Source organism: Carlito syrichta, unplaced genomic scaffold, assembly GCF_000164805.1.
Source record: "Carlito syrichta isolate Samal-C Ts95f unplaced genomic scaffold, Tarsius_syrichta-2.0.1 Scaffold130369, whole genome shotgun sequence".
NCBI classification, from domain to species: domain Eukaryota; kingdom Metazoa; phylum Chordata; class Mammalia; order Primates; family Tarsiidae; genus Carlito; species Carlito syrichta.
In genome coordinates this window covers 289,965-309,286 of record NW_007074465.1, presented here as the reverse complement: position 1 = coordinate 309,286, position 19,322 = coordinate 289,965, and positions in this window count along the sequence as shown.

The following is a 19,322-nucleotide window of genomic DNA, read 5'->3' as shown; positions in this document are numbered from 1 at the left end:
ATAAATGCACCCTTCCAAGTCCTGCACCTATCATATACCCAAATCCCCAGCCAACTCCTGTACCCATTCCAACACCTGAAGCCTTGCAGGACTGTACCCATTAATTACACCAGTACCCCAAACTCAGTTCTGTACCCATTCCAATGCCTACACCTTTCCATGTCCTGTCATATACCCATACCCCCAAACAACTCCTGTACCCATTTCAAATTCTAAACCTTCCAAACTCCGTAAACTTTCAAATACCTGTACCCCAAACCCAGTCCTGTACAGATTCCAACACCTGCACACTATGAAATACAGTAACCTATCATATACCCATACACCCAACCAACTCCTGGACCCAATCCAACACCTGAATCCTTCCAAATTCTGTATAATTTCATACACCTGCACCCAAAGTCCTGTACTGATTCAAATACCTGCACCCTTCTAAGTCCTGTAACCTATCATATACCCATATCCCCAACCAATTCCAGTACCCATTCTAACACCTGAAGATTTCCTAGTCCTGTACCTTTTTATATACCTGTACCCAAACTCTGTCCTTTCCCACAACAATACCTGCACCCTCTCCAGCCCTGTAATTGATCCTATACTCATACCCTCAACCCACGCCTGTACCCCTTCCAACACCTGAGCCATTCCAAGTAATGTGCCTTTACGTATACCTGTATCCCAAACACAGTCCTGTACCCATTTCAATACCTGCACCCTTTCCTGCCCTTTAAGCAATCCTATATCTATATCCTAAACCCATTCCTGCCCCTACCCATTTCAACACTTGTATCCTTCAAAGCCCTGAGCACTTTCATATACTCTTACCCCAAACTGAGTCCTGTGACCATTCCAACACCTGCACCCTTCCAAGACCAGGAAACTATCATAGACCCATACCCCCAGCCCATTATTGTACCCATTCCAACACCTGAACTGTTCCTAGCCCTGTACTCCTTCATACAACTGTACCCCAAACACACTCCTATGCCCATTCCAAAACGAGACCCCTACCAAGCCCTGTATCTTTACATATAACTTTGCACCCAACACAACATGTACTCATTCAAACCTGTACCCTTCAAAATCCTGTAACCTAACATATACCCATATCACCAAACCACTCTTGTGAACATTTGAAAACCTGAACACTTCTGAGACCCATACTCTTTCATATACCTTTATGCAAACCCTGTTCTCTTTTTTTCCAACACCTGCATCTTTCCAAGCCTTGTAACCTTTCATATACCCATACCCACAACCAAATCTTGTTCACATTTCAACATGTGAACACCTCCAAGACTTGTGCCCTTTCATAAACCTGTAACCCAAACTCAGTCCTATACCCCTTCCAATATCTGCACCATTTCAAGTTTTGTAACCTAACTGACACCCTTAACTCCAACCAACTCCTACACCCATTCCAACACTTTAAAACTTCCAAGCCCTGTACCAATTAATATACCCATACCCCAAACTCAGTCCTGTACCCATTCCAATACCTGCACTCTTCTAAGTCCTGTATCCTACCATATACCCATACCCCAACCAAATCCTGTACCCATTCCAACACCTGAAACCTTCCAAGCCCTGTACCCACTGATAGAGCTGTACCCCAAACTCAGTCGTGAACATTCCAATACCTGCACCTTTCGAGGTCCTGTAACATATGATATACCCTTACCCCCAACCAACTCCTGTAGCCACTCCAACATCTAAAACCTTACAAAACCCATACCCATTAATTTATCTGTACCCCAAACTTAGTCCTGTACCCATTCCAATACTTGCAACATTCCAAGTCCTGTAACCTACCATATACCCATACCCTCAACCAAATACTACCCAATCCAACACCTGAAGCTCTGCACCTTTTCATATACTTGTACCCAAACCCAAGCTCTGCACCTTTTCATATACTTGTACCCAAACCCAGTCCTATACCCAATCCAATACCTGCACCCTTCAAAGTCCTGTAACCTGCCATATATCCATACACTCATCCAATTCCTGTACCTATTCCATTACCTGAACCCTTCCAAGACTTGTCCATTAATATGCCTGAACCCCAAACTCAGTCCTGTACTCACTCCAATACCTGCACCCTTCCAAATCCTGTCACCTATTGTATACCCATACTCCCAACCAACTCCTGTCTCCATTCTAACACCTGAACCCTTCCAAGCCCTGTACACTTTCATACAACTGTAGCCCAAAACCTGTCCCGAAAACCTTCCAATACCTGCACCTCTCCAAGTTCTGTAACCTACCATAAACCCATACCCCCAGCCAATTCCTGTACCCAATTCAACACCCATCTGGATGTCCTGTACATTCCATGTCCTGTACATTTACATATATCAGTACCAAAACTCAGTCCTGTACCCACTTCAATACCTGCATCATTCCAATTCCAAGCTCTGCAATCTATCCTATATAATACCCCCAACCCACACCTATTCCCATTCCAACACTGAGCCCTTCCAAGTCCTGCACCTTTTCATATACCTGTATCCCAAACACAGTGCTGTACCCATTCCGATACCTGCACACTTCCCTGCTCTGTAACCCTCATATACCCATACCTCATCCCATTCCTGTACCCATTCCAATTCCTGAACCCTTCTAAAGCCAGTTCCCTTTCATATACCCTTACCCAATCCAAGTCCTGTAAACATTCCAAACCCTGACCCTTCCAAGCCCTGTAACCTATCATAGAGCCATACCCCAACCCACTCCTGTTCCCATTCCAACACCTGAAACATTCCCAGCCCTGTACCCTTTCATATACCTATACCCCAAACCCACCACTGTACCCATTCCAACACCTGATACCTACCAAGCCCTGCACCTTTTCAAATACCTGTACATGCAACCCACACCTGTACCCATACCAACCTACACCTTTCAAAACCCTGTAGCCTATCATATACCCATACCCCCAACCCCTCCAATACCCATTCCAACACCTGAACCCTTCCAAGCCCTGTACCCTTTCATATAGCTGCCCCAAACCCACCCTTATACCCATTCCAAAACCTGACCCCTTCCAAGCCCTGTACATTTTCAAATACCTGCACACCAAACCCAGACCTGTACCCATTCCAATACCTGCACCTCTCCAAGCACTTTAACCTATCATAAACCCATACCCCTAACCAACTCCTGTGCCCCCAAACACCTGAAGTCTTCCAAGTCCTGTACTTTTTAGTACATCTGTACCAAAACTAAGCCCTGTACCCACTCCAATACCTGCACCCTTCCAAACTCTGTAACCTGTCCTACACGCGTGCCCCCAGCCAACTCCTGTATCCTTTCCAACACCTGAACCCTTCCTAGTCCTGAACCTTTTCATATACCTGTATCCCAAACACAATCTTGTACCCATTCCAATATTTGCATCCTTCCCCGCCTGTTATCAATCATATACCCATACCATCAAGGCATTCCTTACCCATTAAAACTCCTGAATCCTTCTAAGCCCTGTACCCTTTCATATGTCCTAACCCCAAACCAAGTTCTGTACCTTTCCAACACCAGCACACTTCCGAGCCCTGTAACCTATCATAGATCCATACCCCCGCCCACTCTTGTACCCATTCCAACATCTGAACCCTTCCCAACCTTGCACCCTTCATATACCTGTACCCCAAACCCACTCCTGTACCAATTTCATAAAGAAACTCCTACCAAGTCCTGTACCTTTTAATATACCTGTACACCAAACCCAGACCCAAACCCATTCCAATCTGTACCCTTAATCTATCATATACCCATACCCCCAACACACTCCTGTACACATTAGAACACCTGAGACCTGTACCATTTTATATACCATTACTGGAAACCCTGTCCTTTTCCTTTCCAACACCTGCATGCTTTAAAGTTCTGTAGCCTACCATATACCCATACACCCAACCAACTCTTGGAGCTATTTCAACACCTGAAGCTTTTCAAGTCCTCTACCCATTAATACACCTGTACTCCAAACTCAGTCCTGTATCCATTCCAGCACCTGAACTTAATAATATATATTATTCTAATATATATCCTTACTCTTAACTGATTTCTGTGTCCATTCCAATGCCTGAATGCTTTCAAGCTCTGTACACATTAATATTCCTGTGCCCCAAACTCAGTCCTGTACCCATTCCAATACCTGCACCAATCCAAATCCTGTACTCTATCATATACTTATACCCCAACCAAGTCTTGTACCTGTTCCAACACCTGAACTTTTCCAAGCTCTGTACAATTTTATATACCTGTACCCCAAACCCAGTCCTGTACCCATTCCAACACCTTCACCTCTCCAAACCCTGTAACCTATTATAAACCCATACCCCTAAACAACTCTGGTACCCAATCAAACACCTGAAGCCTTCCAAGACCCATGCATTTTCATATACTTGCACCCAAACTCAGTCCTGTACCCACTCCCATACCTGCACCTTTTCAAGCCCTGTAATCTATCACATACCCATACCCAAAAACACTCCTGTACCCATTCCAACACCTGAAACCCTTCCAAGTCCTGTATCTATTCATGCACTTGTATCCCAAACAAAGTCCTGTACCCATTTCAATAACTTCACTCTTCTCAGCCCTGTAACCTGTTATATACCCATACCCTCAATCCATTATTGTACCCATTATAGTTCCTGAACCCTTCTAAGGCTTATTCTCTAACATAATCTTACCCCAATCCACGCTTTTTAACCATTCCAACAACTCCTGCCTTTAAAACTGTAAACCATCATATACTCATACCTGCAACCCACTCCCATAGACATTTGAACACCTGAACACTTCTGAGACCTGTACCCTTTCATATGCCATTATGGAAACCAAGTTCTGTTTCCTTCCAACACCAACACCCTTCCAAGCCCAGTAACCTTCCATATATCCTTACTCCAAATAAATTTTGTTCACATTTCAACACCTGAACACCTCCACGACTTGTACCCTTTCATATACCTGTAACCCAAATCAGTTCTATACCCATTCCAATACCTGCATGCTTCCAAGTCCTGTAACCTAACTTATACCACTACCTCCAACCAACTCCTGTACCCATTCCAACACCTGAATCTTCCAAGCCCTGTACCCATTAATATAACTGTACCCAAACTCAGTCCTTTAACCATACCAATACCTGCACCCTTCAAAGCCCTGCAACCTAACATATACCGATAGTCCTAACCAACTCCGGTACCCATTCCAAAACCTAAAACCTTCTAGAACTGTACCTATTAACAAACCTGTACCCCAAACTCAGTCCTGTACCCATTCCAATACTGCACCCTGCCAAGTCTGTAACCTATCATATACCCTTACCCCCAACCAACTTCTGTACCCATTCCAACTTCTAAACCATCTAAGCTCTGTCAACTTTCACATACCTGTACCCCAGACCCACTCCCGTACCAATTCCATCAAGAGACTCCTATCAAGCCTTGTACCTTTTAATATACCTGTACCCACTCCAATCTGTACCCTTAACCTATCATATACCCATACCCCACACACTCCCGTACACATTAGAACAACCTGAACACTTCTGAGACCTGTTCCCTTTCATATGCCATTACTGGAAACCTGTTATTTTTTTCCTTTCCTACACCTGCACCCTTTAAAGTCTGTAACCTACCATATACCCATACACCCAACCAACTCTTGGAGCTATTTCAACACTTGAAACTTTTCAAGTCCTCTACCCATTAATATACCTGTACTCCAAACTCAGTCCTGTACCCATTCCAAAACCAGCACCCTTCCTAGTCCTGAAATCTGTCATATGCCCATACTCCAAACCACTCCTGGACCCAATACAATACCTGAAGATATCCAAGCACTGTACCTTTTCAAATACCTGTACCCAAATCCAGTTATGTACCCATTCCAATACCTGCACCCTTCCAAGTTCTGTAACCTATCATGTACCCTTATCCCCAACCAACTCCTCTACCCATTCAAACTTCTAAACCATCTAAGCTCTGAAAACTGTCATATACCTGTACCCCAAACCCAATTCTGTACCCATTCCAACAGCTGAACGCCTTGAAATCCTGTAACCTATCATTTACCCATATCCCCATCCAACTCCTGTACCCAATCCAATACCTTAAACCTTCCAAGCCCTGTACCGTTTCATATACCTGAACCCAAACTCAGTACTGCACCCACTCCAATATCTGCACCTATCCTGTCACAGCCAGTGCGGCTGTCTCGAGGGGTCCTGAGAGAGAGCGGCGAGAGATTAAGAAAGACACAGACGCAAAGACATAAAGAAAAGCTGGGGCCGGGTGGAACACTTTCCTCTGATGGAGGAGAAATGGCCCCGAACTAGCTCAGCATGTTTATTTTATAATCAAGCACAAGGGAGGTTGGAAGGGATTCAAGGTCTGCGAAGGAGCCACAACGGAATTATGTTGCTGCCTAAAAGGCGAGCTGTTCTGTGGTTATCTTCTCGCAGTTAAGGCTTTATTGTGGCTAAGACTTTATCTGTACTGTGTGTACCTGGATGTGTGGGCATCTGAGACACCGTTTTGTGTAGCAGGCTGCATCCCTCACAGCCTGCCTTTGGCTAGGATGCAGAGCTTCCAAGCGAGACCACTGCCTAAGAGCTTGGGTACTCAAGGCCTACTACAGTGACAGTGCTCGTCTGCTCCCCACATCACATCTGATCCCAACATATCCAAGCTCTGTAACCTATCCTATAACCATACCTCTAGCCCACTCCTATTCCCCCTCCAACACCTGAACCCTTCCAAGCCCTGTACCCATTAGTAGACCTGTGCCCCAAACTCAGTCCTGCACCCATAGCAATACCTGCACCCTTCCAAATCCTGTAACCTAGTATAGACCCATACCCCCAATCAACTGCTGTACCCATTCCAACATCTGAACCTTTCCAAGCCCTGTACACTTTCATACCCTTTACCCCAAACCCATAATGTAACAATCCCCACACCTGCACCTCTCCAAGATTTAACCTATCATAAACTCATGCCACTAACCATCTCCTGTACCCAATCCAACACCTGAAGCCTTCCAAGCCCTGCACCTTTTCATATACGTGTCCCCAAACTCGGTTCTGTACACACTCCAATACCTGCACCTTCCAAGCTCTGTAACCTATCCTATATGCATACCCCAATCCACTCCTGTACCCATTTCAACACCTTAACCCTTTCAAGTCCTGTACCTTTTCATATACCTGTATCCCAAACCCAGTCTTGTACCTGTTCCAGTCTCTGCACACTTCCCTGCCAGTAACCAATCATATACCTGTACCATCAACCTATTCCTGTATCCATTCAAACTCCTGAACCCTTCTAAGCCCTGTACACTTTCATATATTTTTACCCCAAACCAAGTCCTGTAACCTTTCCAACACCTGGCCCCTTCCAAGCTCTGGACATACCCCGACCCACTCTTCTACCATTCCAGCACCTGAACCCTTCCCAACCCCTGTACCCTTTCATATAACTGTACCCCAAACTTACTCCTGTACCCATTCCAACAACAGACCCCTATCAAGAACTATACCTTTTCATCTACCTGTGCACAAAACCCAGAACTGGTACCAAATCCAACCTGCACCCTTCCAAGCCCTGTAACCTATCCCAACCCATATCCCAACACAATCCTGTACATATTCCAAATCTGAACACTTCTGAGACCCATACCCTTTCATATACCAATATGCAAACCCAGACCTGTTCCTTTCCAACACCTGCACTCTTCCAAGCCCTGTAACTTCTCATATATCCTTGCCTCAAACCAAATTTTGCGCACATTTCAACACCTGAACACCTTAAAGACTTGTACCCTTTTATATACCTATAAGCCAAGCTCAATCCTATACTCATTCCAATACCTGCACCCTTCCAAATTTGTAACCTAACTTATAACATTACCTCCAACAAACTCCTGTACCCATTCCTGCACCTTAAACTTCCAAGCCCTGTCCATTTATATAACTGTACCCCAAACTCAGTCCCGTACTCATACCAATACATGCACCCTTCTAAGTTCAATAAAATATCGTATACCCATACCACCAACAAACTCCTGTACCCATTCCAACACTTGAAACCTTCCAGGACTGTACTCATTTATAAACCTGTAGCCAAACTCAGTCCTGTACCCATTCCGGTATCTGCACCCTTCTAAGTCCTGTAACCTATTATATACCCACATCCCCAACCACTCCTGTACCCATTCCAACTTCTAAATTTTCCAAGTTCTATAAACTTTCATATACTTATACTCCAAATCCAGTCCTGTACCGATTCCAACACCTGCACATGTTGAAATACGGTAACCCATCATATACCCATACCCCCCAAAACTCCTGTACCCAATCCAACACCTGAAGCCTTCCAAGCCCCATACCTATTTCATATACCTATACCCAAACTCAGTCCTGTATCCTCTCCAATACCTGCACCTTTCCAAGTTCTGTAACCTTTCCTATACCCATATCTGCAACCCACTCCTGTACCCATTCCAACACCTGAATCCTTCCAAGTTCTGTACCTTTTCATATCATATCTGTATTCCAACACAGTCCTGTACCCATTCAAATACCTTCTCCCTTCCCTGCCCTGTAGCCTACCATATACCCGTACCCTCAACCCATTCCTGTACCCATTCTAACTCTGGACCCATCTAAGCCCTGTACACTTTAATATACCCTAACCCTAAACTGAGTCCTTCAACCTTTCCAACACCTGCATCCTTCCAAGTCCTGTAACCTATAATATACCCTTATCCCCAACCAACTCCTGTAGCCATTCCAACACCTGAAACCTTCAAAACACTGTACCCATTAAATGACCTGTTCCCCAAACTCAGTCCTGTACCCATTCAAATACCTGCACCCTTCCAAGTGCTGTAACCTATTAAATACCCATACCCCCAACCAACTCCTGTATCCAATCAAACACATGAGGCCTTCCAAGCCCTGTACTTTTTCATATACCTATACTCAAACCCAGTCTTGTACCCATTCCAATACCTGCACCCTTCAAAGTCCTGTATCCTATCATATACCCATACCCTCAAACAAATCCTGCACCCATTTCAACACATGAACCCTTCCAAGACTTGTACCCATTAATACACCTGTACCAAAAATTCAGTCCTGTACCCATTCCAACACACACCCTTCCAAATCCTGTAATCTGTACTATACTCATACCCCCAACCAACTCCTGTGCTCATTCCGAAACTTGAACCATTCCAAGCCCTGTACACTTTCATACAACTATACCCCAAACCCAATGCTGTACTCATTCCAACACCTGCACCTCTCCAAGCCCTGTAACCTATCATAAACCCATACCCCAACCAACTCATCTACCCAATCCAAAACCTGAAGCCTTAATAAAACCCTGTACATTTTCAAATACCTGTACCCAAACTCAGTCCTGAACCCTACCTCTGAAACGCTCTTGGACCCATTCCAACTACTGAACACTTCCCAGCCCTGTACACTTTCATATACCTGTACCACAAACCCACTACTGTATCCATTCCAACACCAGACCCCTACCAAGCCCTGTACCTTTTCATATACCTGTACACCAAACCCAGACCTGTACCCATTCCAACCTGACCCTTCCATGCCCTGTAATATATCACATACCCATTCCCCCAACTCACTCCTGCACACACTCCACACCTGAATACTTCTGAGACCTGTACGCTTTCATCAACAATTACCACAAACGCAGTCCTGCCCCTTTCCAACAATCGCACCTTTCAAAGTATGAAACCTATCATATATCCTAACCCACAACCAACTCCTTGAGCCATTCCAACACCTGAGCCTTTCCAAGCCCTGGACCCATTAATTCACCTGTACCCCAAACTCAGTCCTGTACCCATTTCCATGCCTGCACCTTTCCAAGTCCTGAAATAGATTATATGCCTATACCCAAACCCACCGCAGGACCCAAGACAACACCTAAAGCCTCTCAGCCCTGTATCTTTTAATATACCTGTCCCCAAACCAAGTCCTGTATCCATTCCAATCCCTGCACCCTTCCAAGTCCTGTAACTTATCGTATACCTATACCCCCAGACACTCCTCGACCCATTCCAGCACCTGAAGTCTTTCAAGCCCTGTGTATTTAAATATGCCTGTACTCAAACCCAGTCCAGTACCCATTCCAATACCTGTACCCTTCCAAGCCTTGTACCAATCATGTACTTATACCTCAAACTCCTCTGAACCCATTCAAACACCAGAACCCTTCAAAACACTGTACCCATTAATTTACCTGTACCCCAAACTCAGTCTTGTACCCATTCTAATACCTGTACTTTCCAAATTCTGTAACCTATCATATACCCTTACCCCCAACCAACTCCTGTAACCATTCAAACAACGGAAACCTTCCAAACCCTGTACCCAAATTTACCTGTACCACAGACTCAGTCCTGTACCCATTCCAATACCTGCACCCTTCCAAATCATATAACCTATGGTATACCCATAACCCAACCAACTCCTGTACCCTTTACAATTCCTGAACCCTTCTAAGCCCTGTTCCCTTTCATATACCTTACTCCAATCCAAGCCCTAACCATTTCAACACCTGGAACCTACCAAACCATGTAATGTATCATAGACCCAAACCCCCAATGCACTCCCAAACCCATTCCAACACTTGAACACTTCCCAACCCTGCACCTTTTCATGTACCTGTACCCCAAACCCACCCCTATACCCATTCCAACACCTGACCACTACCAACCCCTATACCTTTTCAAATACCTCTACACCCAACACACACCTATACCCATTACAACCTGCATCCTTCAAGACCCTGTAACCTATCATATACCCATATCTCCAACCCACTCCTGTACACATTTGAACACCTGAACACTTCTGAGACCCGTACCATTTCACATACCGTTATGCAAACCCTGTCCTGTTTCTTTCCAACACCTGCATCCTTCCAAGCCCTGTAACTTTTTATAAACCCTAACCCCTAACCAAACCTTGTACACATTTCAATACCTGAACACCTCCAAGACTTGTACCCTTTCATATACCTGTAACCCAACTCAGTCCTATACCCCTTACAATAAATGTACCCTTTCAAATCCTGTAACCTAACTTATGCCCATACCTTCAGCCAACTCCTGTACCCATTCCAACACCTGAAACCTTCCAAGCCTTGTATCCATTAATATACTTGTACCCCAAATTCAGTCCAGTACCCATTTCAATACCAGCAACCTTCTGAGTCCTGTAACCTATCATATAATCATTCCCCCAACCAACTCCTGTCCCCAATCCAACATATGAAGCCTTCCAAGCCCTGTACCTTTTCATATACTTGTACCCAAATCCAGTCCTCTACCTAATCCAATACCTGCACCCATCCAAATCCTGTAACCTATTGCATACCCATGCCCCCAATCAACTCCTGTACCCACTCTAACATCTAAACCTTTCCAGCCCTGTACACTTTTATATAACTGTACCCCAAACCCAATCCTGGATCCATTCCAACACCTGTGCCTCTCCAAGTCCTGTAACCTATCACAAACCCATAACCCCAAACAACTCCTGTTCCCAGTGCAACACCTGAAACATTCCAAGCCCTTTACCTTTTTATATACCTGTATCCAAACTCAGGTACCCACCCCCATACCTGCACCCTTACCTGTACCCACTTCCATACCTGCACCCTTACCAGACTGATAATCCATCATATATCCATACCCTCTAACCATTCCTGTACCCATTCCAACTCCTAAACCCTTCTAAGCCCTGTTTCCTTTCATATACCCTTACCCCAATCTGAGACCAGCTATTTCAACCCATGCACCCTTCCAAGCCCCGTAACCTATAATAGACACATACCTCCAACCCACTTCTATACCCATTCCGACACCAAACCCTTCCCAGTCCTGTACCATTTCATATGCCTGTACCCATTCCAGCACCTGACCCCTACCTCACCCTGTACCTTTCAAACACCAAACTCAGACCTGTACCCATTCCAACACCTGCACCTCTCTAAGCTCTTTAATCTATCATAAACCCATATCCCTAACCAACTCCTGTACCCGATCAAACACCTGAAGCCTTCCAACCCCTGACCTTTTCATATACCTGTACCCAAACTCAGTCCTGTACCCACTCCAATACCTGCACCATTCCAAGTTCTGTAGCCTAACCTCTACCCATACTCCCAACCCACTCCTGTACCCATTTTAAGTCCTATACCTTTTCATATACGTGTACCCCAAACTCAGTCCTGTACCCATTCCAGTACCTGCACTCTTCTCTGCCCTGTAACCAATTATTTACCCATACTGTCAACACATTCCTGTCCACATTCCAACTCTGAACCCTTCTAAGCTCTGTACCATTTCATATATGCAAACCCCATAATGAGTCTTGTAATCATTCCAACACCAACCATCCGAGCCCTGTAAGCTATCACAGACCCATGTCCCCAACCCACTCCTGTATCCAACCAAGCACCTCAATTCCCAGCATTGTACCCTTTCATATACCTGTACACAAAACACACCTCTGTACCCATTCAAACACCTGATCCCTACCAAGCCCTATATCTTTTCAAATAACTGTACACGCAATCCACACAAGTACCCATTCCGATCTGCATCCTTCAAAGCCCTGTAATCTGTCATATGTCCATACTGCAAACCCACTCCTGTACACATTCGAACATCTGAACACTTCTGAGACCCGTATCCATTCATATACATTTGTGAAACCCAGTACTGTTCCTTTCCAACAGCTGCATCTTTCCAAGCCCTGTAACCTTTCATATACTCTTACCTCCAACCAAATTTTGTATACATTACAACACCTGAACACCTCTAAGAATTATACCCTTTCAGATACCTGTAACCCCAACTCAGTCTTACCTCTTACACCCATTCCAATACCTGCACCCTTCCAAGTCCTGTAACCTAACTTATACCATTACCTCCAACCAACTCCTGTGCCTATTCCAACACCTGAATTCTTCCAAGTCCTGTACCCATTAATATAACTGAACTCCCAAACTCAGTCCTGTACCCATACCAATACCTGTACCCTTCAAAGTCCTGTAACCTATCATATATCCATACCCCCCCAACCAATTCCTGTACCCATTCCAACACCTTAAACCTTCCAGGACTGGACCCATTAACAAACATATACCCCAAATCAGTCTTGTACCCATTCCAATACCTGCACCCTTCAAAGTCCTGGAAACCATAATATGCCATACCCCCAACCAACGCCTGTACCCATTTCAACTTTAAAACATTCCAAGTTCTGTAAACTTTCATATATCTGTACCCCTACCCAGTCCGTACTGATTCCAACATCTGCATGCCTTGAAATCCTGTAACGCATTGTATAACCATACCTTCAACCAATCCCAGTACCCAATACAACACCTGAACCCTTGAAAGCCATGTACAATTTCATATGCCTGTACCCCACCCAGTCCAGTACCCATTCCACCTGTACCTCTCCAAACCCTGTAACTTATCACAAACCCATACTCCCAACACACTCCTGTACCCAATCCAATACCTGAAGTCCTCCAAGCCCTGTACCTTTTTATATACCTGTACCCAAACTCAGTCCTGTACCCATTCCAATACCTGCACCCTTCCAAGCTCTGTAACCTATCCTATACCCATACTCCCAACCCACTTCTGTACCAATTCCAACACCTAAACTATTCCAAGTCCTGTTACCTGCACCCTTTCCTGCCCTGTAACCTATCATATATCTATACCCTCAACCCATTGCTGTACTCATTCCAACTCCTGAAACCTTCAAAGACCTGTACTTTTCATATACCTTTACCCAAAACTGAGTCCTGTAACCTTTCCAACACCTGCACCCTTCCAAGTACTGTAATCTATCATACACCCTGACTGCCAAACAAATCCTGTAGCTGTTCCAACATCTGAAACCTTTTAAGCTCTGTACCCATTAATTTACCTGTACCCTAAACTCAGTTCTGTACCCAAACAATACCTGTAACCTTCCACGACCTGTAACCTATCACATACCCATACACCCAACCAATCCTGTAACCAATCCAACACCTGAAGCTTTCCAACCAATGTACCTTTTCATATACCTGTACCTAAACCCAGTCCTGTACCCATTTCAACACCTGCACCCTTCAAAGTCCTGTAGCCTATCATATACCCGTAGCACCAAACAATTCCTGTATGTATTCCAACACCTGCACCCTTCCAAGTCCTGTACAATTTCACCTACTTCTACTACCCCAATCCAGTCCTGTACCCATTCCAACACCTGCACCTATCACCCCCTTACCTATTATAAACCCATAACCCCAACCAATACCTGTACCAAATCCAACACCTGAACCCTTCCAAGCTTTGTACACATAATATACCTGTAACCCAACCCAGTCCTGTACTCATTCCAATACCAGAAGATCTCCAAGCCCTGAAACCTATCATAAACCCACATCCCCAACCAACTCCTGTATCTAATCCAACACCTGAAGCTTTCCAAGCGCGGTAACTTACACATACCTTTACCAAAACTCTGTCCTGTACCCACTCCAATACCTGCACCCTTGCAAGTACTTGTAACCCAAATTCAGTCCTGTACCCATTCTAATACCTGCAACCTTCCAAGGCCTGTAACCTATCATGTACCCACACCCCCAACCCACTCCTGTACCCATTCCAACATCTAAAACCTTCCAAGCTCAGTACATTTTCATATACCTGTATCCCAAACACAGTCCAGTACCCGTTCCAATACAGCACACTTCCCAGTCCTGAAACCTGTCATATATGCATACCTTCAACCCATTATTGCCCCCTTATGATTCCTGAACCCTTCTAAGCCCTATTCTCTTTCATAAACCCTTACCCTAATCTGGGTTTTGTAGCCATTCCAACACCTGCACCCTTCCCACTCCCATACCCTTTCATATGCCTGTACCCCGAACCCACCCCTGTACACCACTCCAATACCTGTCCCCTAGCAGGTGCTGTTCCTTTTCAAATAACTGTACACTCAATCCAATACCTGCACCCTTCCAAACCATGTAACTTTCCATATATCCTCACCCAGAATACATTTTATACAAATTTCAACACCTGAACAGCTCCAAGAGTTGTAACCAGACTCAGTCCTATACCCATTTCAATATTTGCATTCTTCCAAGTCTTGTAACCTAACATACACCATTACCTCCAACCAACTTCTGTACCCATTTCAACACCTGAAACTGTCCAGGCCTGCACCCATTAATATAGCTGTACGCAAACTCAGTCCTGTACCCATACCAATACCTGCACCCTTCAAAGTCCTGTAACCTCTCATATACCCAAACCTCCACCCACTAATGTATCCATTCCAATACCTGAACCCTTCCAAGTCCTGTAACTTTTCATATACCTGTTTCCCAAACACAGTCCTGTATGCATTCCAATACCGCCCTTCCCAACCCTGTAACCTATCATAACCCATACCATCAACCCATTCCTGTACCCATTACACTTCCTGAGCCCTTCTAAGCCCTCTTCCCTTTCATATACCCTTACCCAATACGATTCCTATAACCATTCCAACACCTGCACCCTTCCAAGCCCTGTACTGTCATAAACCCTTACCCACAACCCAATCCTATACCCATTCCAACACCTGAACACTTCCCAGCCCTGTACCCATTTATATACCTGTACTCCAAACCCACCCCTGTACCCATTCCACCTGACCCCTGCCAAACCCCATACCTTTTCAAATACCTGTACACCAAACTCATACTGGTACCCATTACAACTTGCACCCTTCCAAGCCCTGTAACCTATCATATACCCATACCCCAAGCCAACCCTGTATACTTTCGAACACCTGAACACTTTTGAGACCCATGCCCTTTCACATGCTATGATGCAAACCCAGTCCTGTTTCTTTCCTACACCTGCATCCTTCCAAGTCCTGCGACCTTTCATATCCCTTACCCACAACCAAGTCTTGTACACTTCAAAACCTGAGCACCTCCAAGACGTGTACCCTTTCATATTCCTGTAACCCAAACTCAGTACTATAACCCTTCTAATGCCTGCACCCTTCCAAGTCCTGAAATCTATCATAACCTTTATCCTCAACCAACTCCTGTAGCCTTTTCAACACCCTGACCCTCTCAAACTCTGTACACACTAATATACCCATACCCCAAACTCAGTCCTGTACCCATTTTAAAACCTGCATCCTTCCAAGTCCCGAAACTTATCATATACCCATCCCCTCAACCCACTGCTGGACCCAATCCAACACCTGAAGACTTCCAAGGAGTGTACCCTTTCATATACCTGAACCCAAACCCAGTCTTGTACCCATTCCAATACCTGCCCCATTCCAAGCCCTGTAACCTTTCATATACCCATACCCCCAACCCATTCCTGAACCCATTCCAGCACCAGAACCCTTCATAACCATGTACCCATTAATATTCCTGTATCCCAAACTCAGACCTGTACCCATTCCAATACCTGAAACTTTCCAAGTCCTGCAACCTATCATATACCCATACCCGCAAACAATTTCTGTACCCATTCCAACACCTAAACCCTTCAAAGCCCTGTACCCATAAATATACCTATGTGCCAAACTTAGTCTTGTATCCATTCGAATACCTGCACCCTTCCAAGTCATGTAACCTATTATATATCTTTACCCCTATTCAATTCTTCTACCCATTCCAAAACCTGAACACCTCCAAACCCTGTACCCATTAATATACATGTACCCCAGACTCAGTCTTGTGCCCCTTCTTATACCTGCACCCTTTTAAATCCTGTAACCTATCATATGCCCATACCCTAACCAAATCCTGTACCTAATCCAACACCTGAACTTTTACAAGTCCTGCACAATTTCATATACCTGTATCCCAAACCCATTCCTGTACCCACTCCAATACCTACACCCTTCCAAGCCCTGTAATCTACTATATATCCATACCAAAAACTCAATCCCTACCCTTTCTAACACCTAAACCCTTCCAAATCCTATACCTTTTCATATACCTTTATCATATACCTCTATCCCAAACACAGTCCTGTACCCATTCCAGTACCTGCACTCTTTCCAGCCCTGTAATCTATCATGTACGCATACCCTCAATTCATTATAGCCCCCTTACGATTCCTGAACCATCCTAAGCCCTATTCTTTTTCATATACTCTTATCCCAATCTGAGTTTTGCAACTATTCCAATACCTGCAGCCCTCCCAGACCTGTAAGCTGTCATAAACCCATACCTTCAACTCACTTCTGTACCTATTCCAATACCTGAACCCTTTCCAGCCATATACTCTTCCATATACCTGTACCCCAAGCCCACACCTGTACCCATTCCAACACCTTACCCCAGGCAAGCACTGTACCTTTTAAAATAACTGTACACTCAACCCACATGTGCACCCACTCCAACCTGCATCCTACAAAGCCCAGTAACCCATTATATATGCATACCCACAACCCACTCCTGTACACATTTGAACACCTAAACACTTCTGAGATCCAACCCTTTCATATGACATTATGGACCCAGTCCATTTTCTTTCCAACACCTGCACACTTCCAAGCCCTGAAACCTTCGATATATCTTTACCCCCAAATAAATTTTGGACACATTTCAACACCTGAACACCTCCAATACTTGTACCCTTACATATACCTGTAACCCCAACTCAGTCCTATACCCATTCCAATACCTTCACCCTTCCAAGTCCTGTAACCTAACAAATGCTGTTACTCCAACCAACTCCTGTACCCATTCCAACACCTGAAACATTTCAAGCTCTGTACCCATTAATATAACTGTACCCAAAACTCAGTTCTATACTCACACCAATGCCTGCACCCTTCAAAGTTCTGTAACCTCTCATATACCCAAACCCCCAACCCACTCCTGCATCCGTTCTAACACCCGAACCCTTCCAAGTCCTGTATCTTTTCACATGCCTGTATCAGAGTCCTGTATCAATTCCAATACCTGCATCCTTCCCTGCCCTATAACCTACCATAAATCCATACTCTCAACCCATTCCTAAACCTATTACAATTCCTGAACCCTTCCAAGTCCTCTTTCCTTTCATATGCCCCTACCCCAATTTGAGTTTTGAACCATTCCAACACCTGCATCCTTCCAAGCCCCATAACTATCATAAATCCATACCCCAGCCTACTCCTGTACCCACTCCAACAACTGAACACTTCCCAGGCCTGTACCCTTTTATATACCTGTACTCTAAACCCAGTCCTGTACACATTCTAATGCCTGATTCCAATCAAGCACTGTACCTTTCAAATACCTGTACACCCAACCCACACCGGTACCCATTTCAACCTACACCCTTGAAAGCCCTGCAACCTATCATATACCCATACCCCCAACCCACTCCTGGACACATTCGAACACTGGAATACTTCTGAGACCTGTACCCTTTCACAGACCATTATGCAAACCCAGTCCTGCTTCTCTCCAACAGCTGCATCCTTCGAAGCCCTTTAGCCTGTAATAAGCCCTTACCCCAAACAAATCTTGCACACATTTCAACACCTGAACACCTCCAAGGCTTGTACCCTTTTATATACCTGTGACCCAACTCAGTACTATACCCCTTCTAATGCCTGCACCTTCCAAGTCCTGTAAACTAACTTATACCCCTACCTCCAACAAAGTCTTGTACCAATTTTAACACCTGAAAACTTCCAAGCCACTTCCAAGACCTGTACCCGTTAATATACCTGTACCCCAAATTCAGTCCTGTACCAGTTCCAGGACCTTCACCCTTCCAAGTACTGTAACCTATCATATACCCTTACTCTTAACCAGCTCCTGTAGCCATTTCAACACCTGAAACCTTCCAAGGCCTGTACTCATTAATATACATGTACCTCAAATTCAGTTGTGTACCCATTCCAGTACCTGCACTTTCAAGTCCTGGTATCTATCATATACCCTTACCACCATCCAACTCCTCTAGGCATTTCAACTTCTGAAACCTTACAAGTGCTGTACCCATTAATATACCTGTACCCCAAACTGAGTCGTGAACCCATTATGATACCTACACCCTTCAAGTCCTGTAACCCCATCATATACTTTTACCTGCATCCAACTCCTGTAGCCATGCCAACATCTGAAACCTTCCAAGCTTGCACCCATTAATATACTTGTACCCCAAACTCAGTTCTGTACCCATTCCAATATCTGAATCTTCCAAGTCCTGTAAACTACCATATACCCATCCCCAAACCA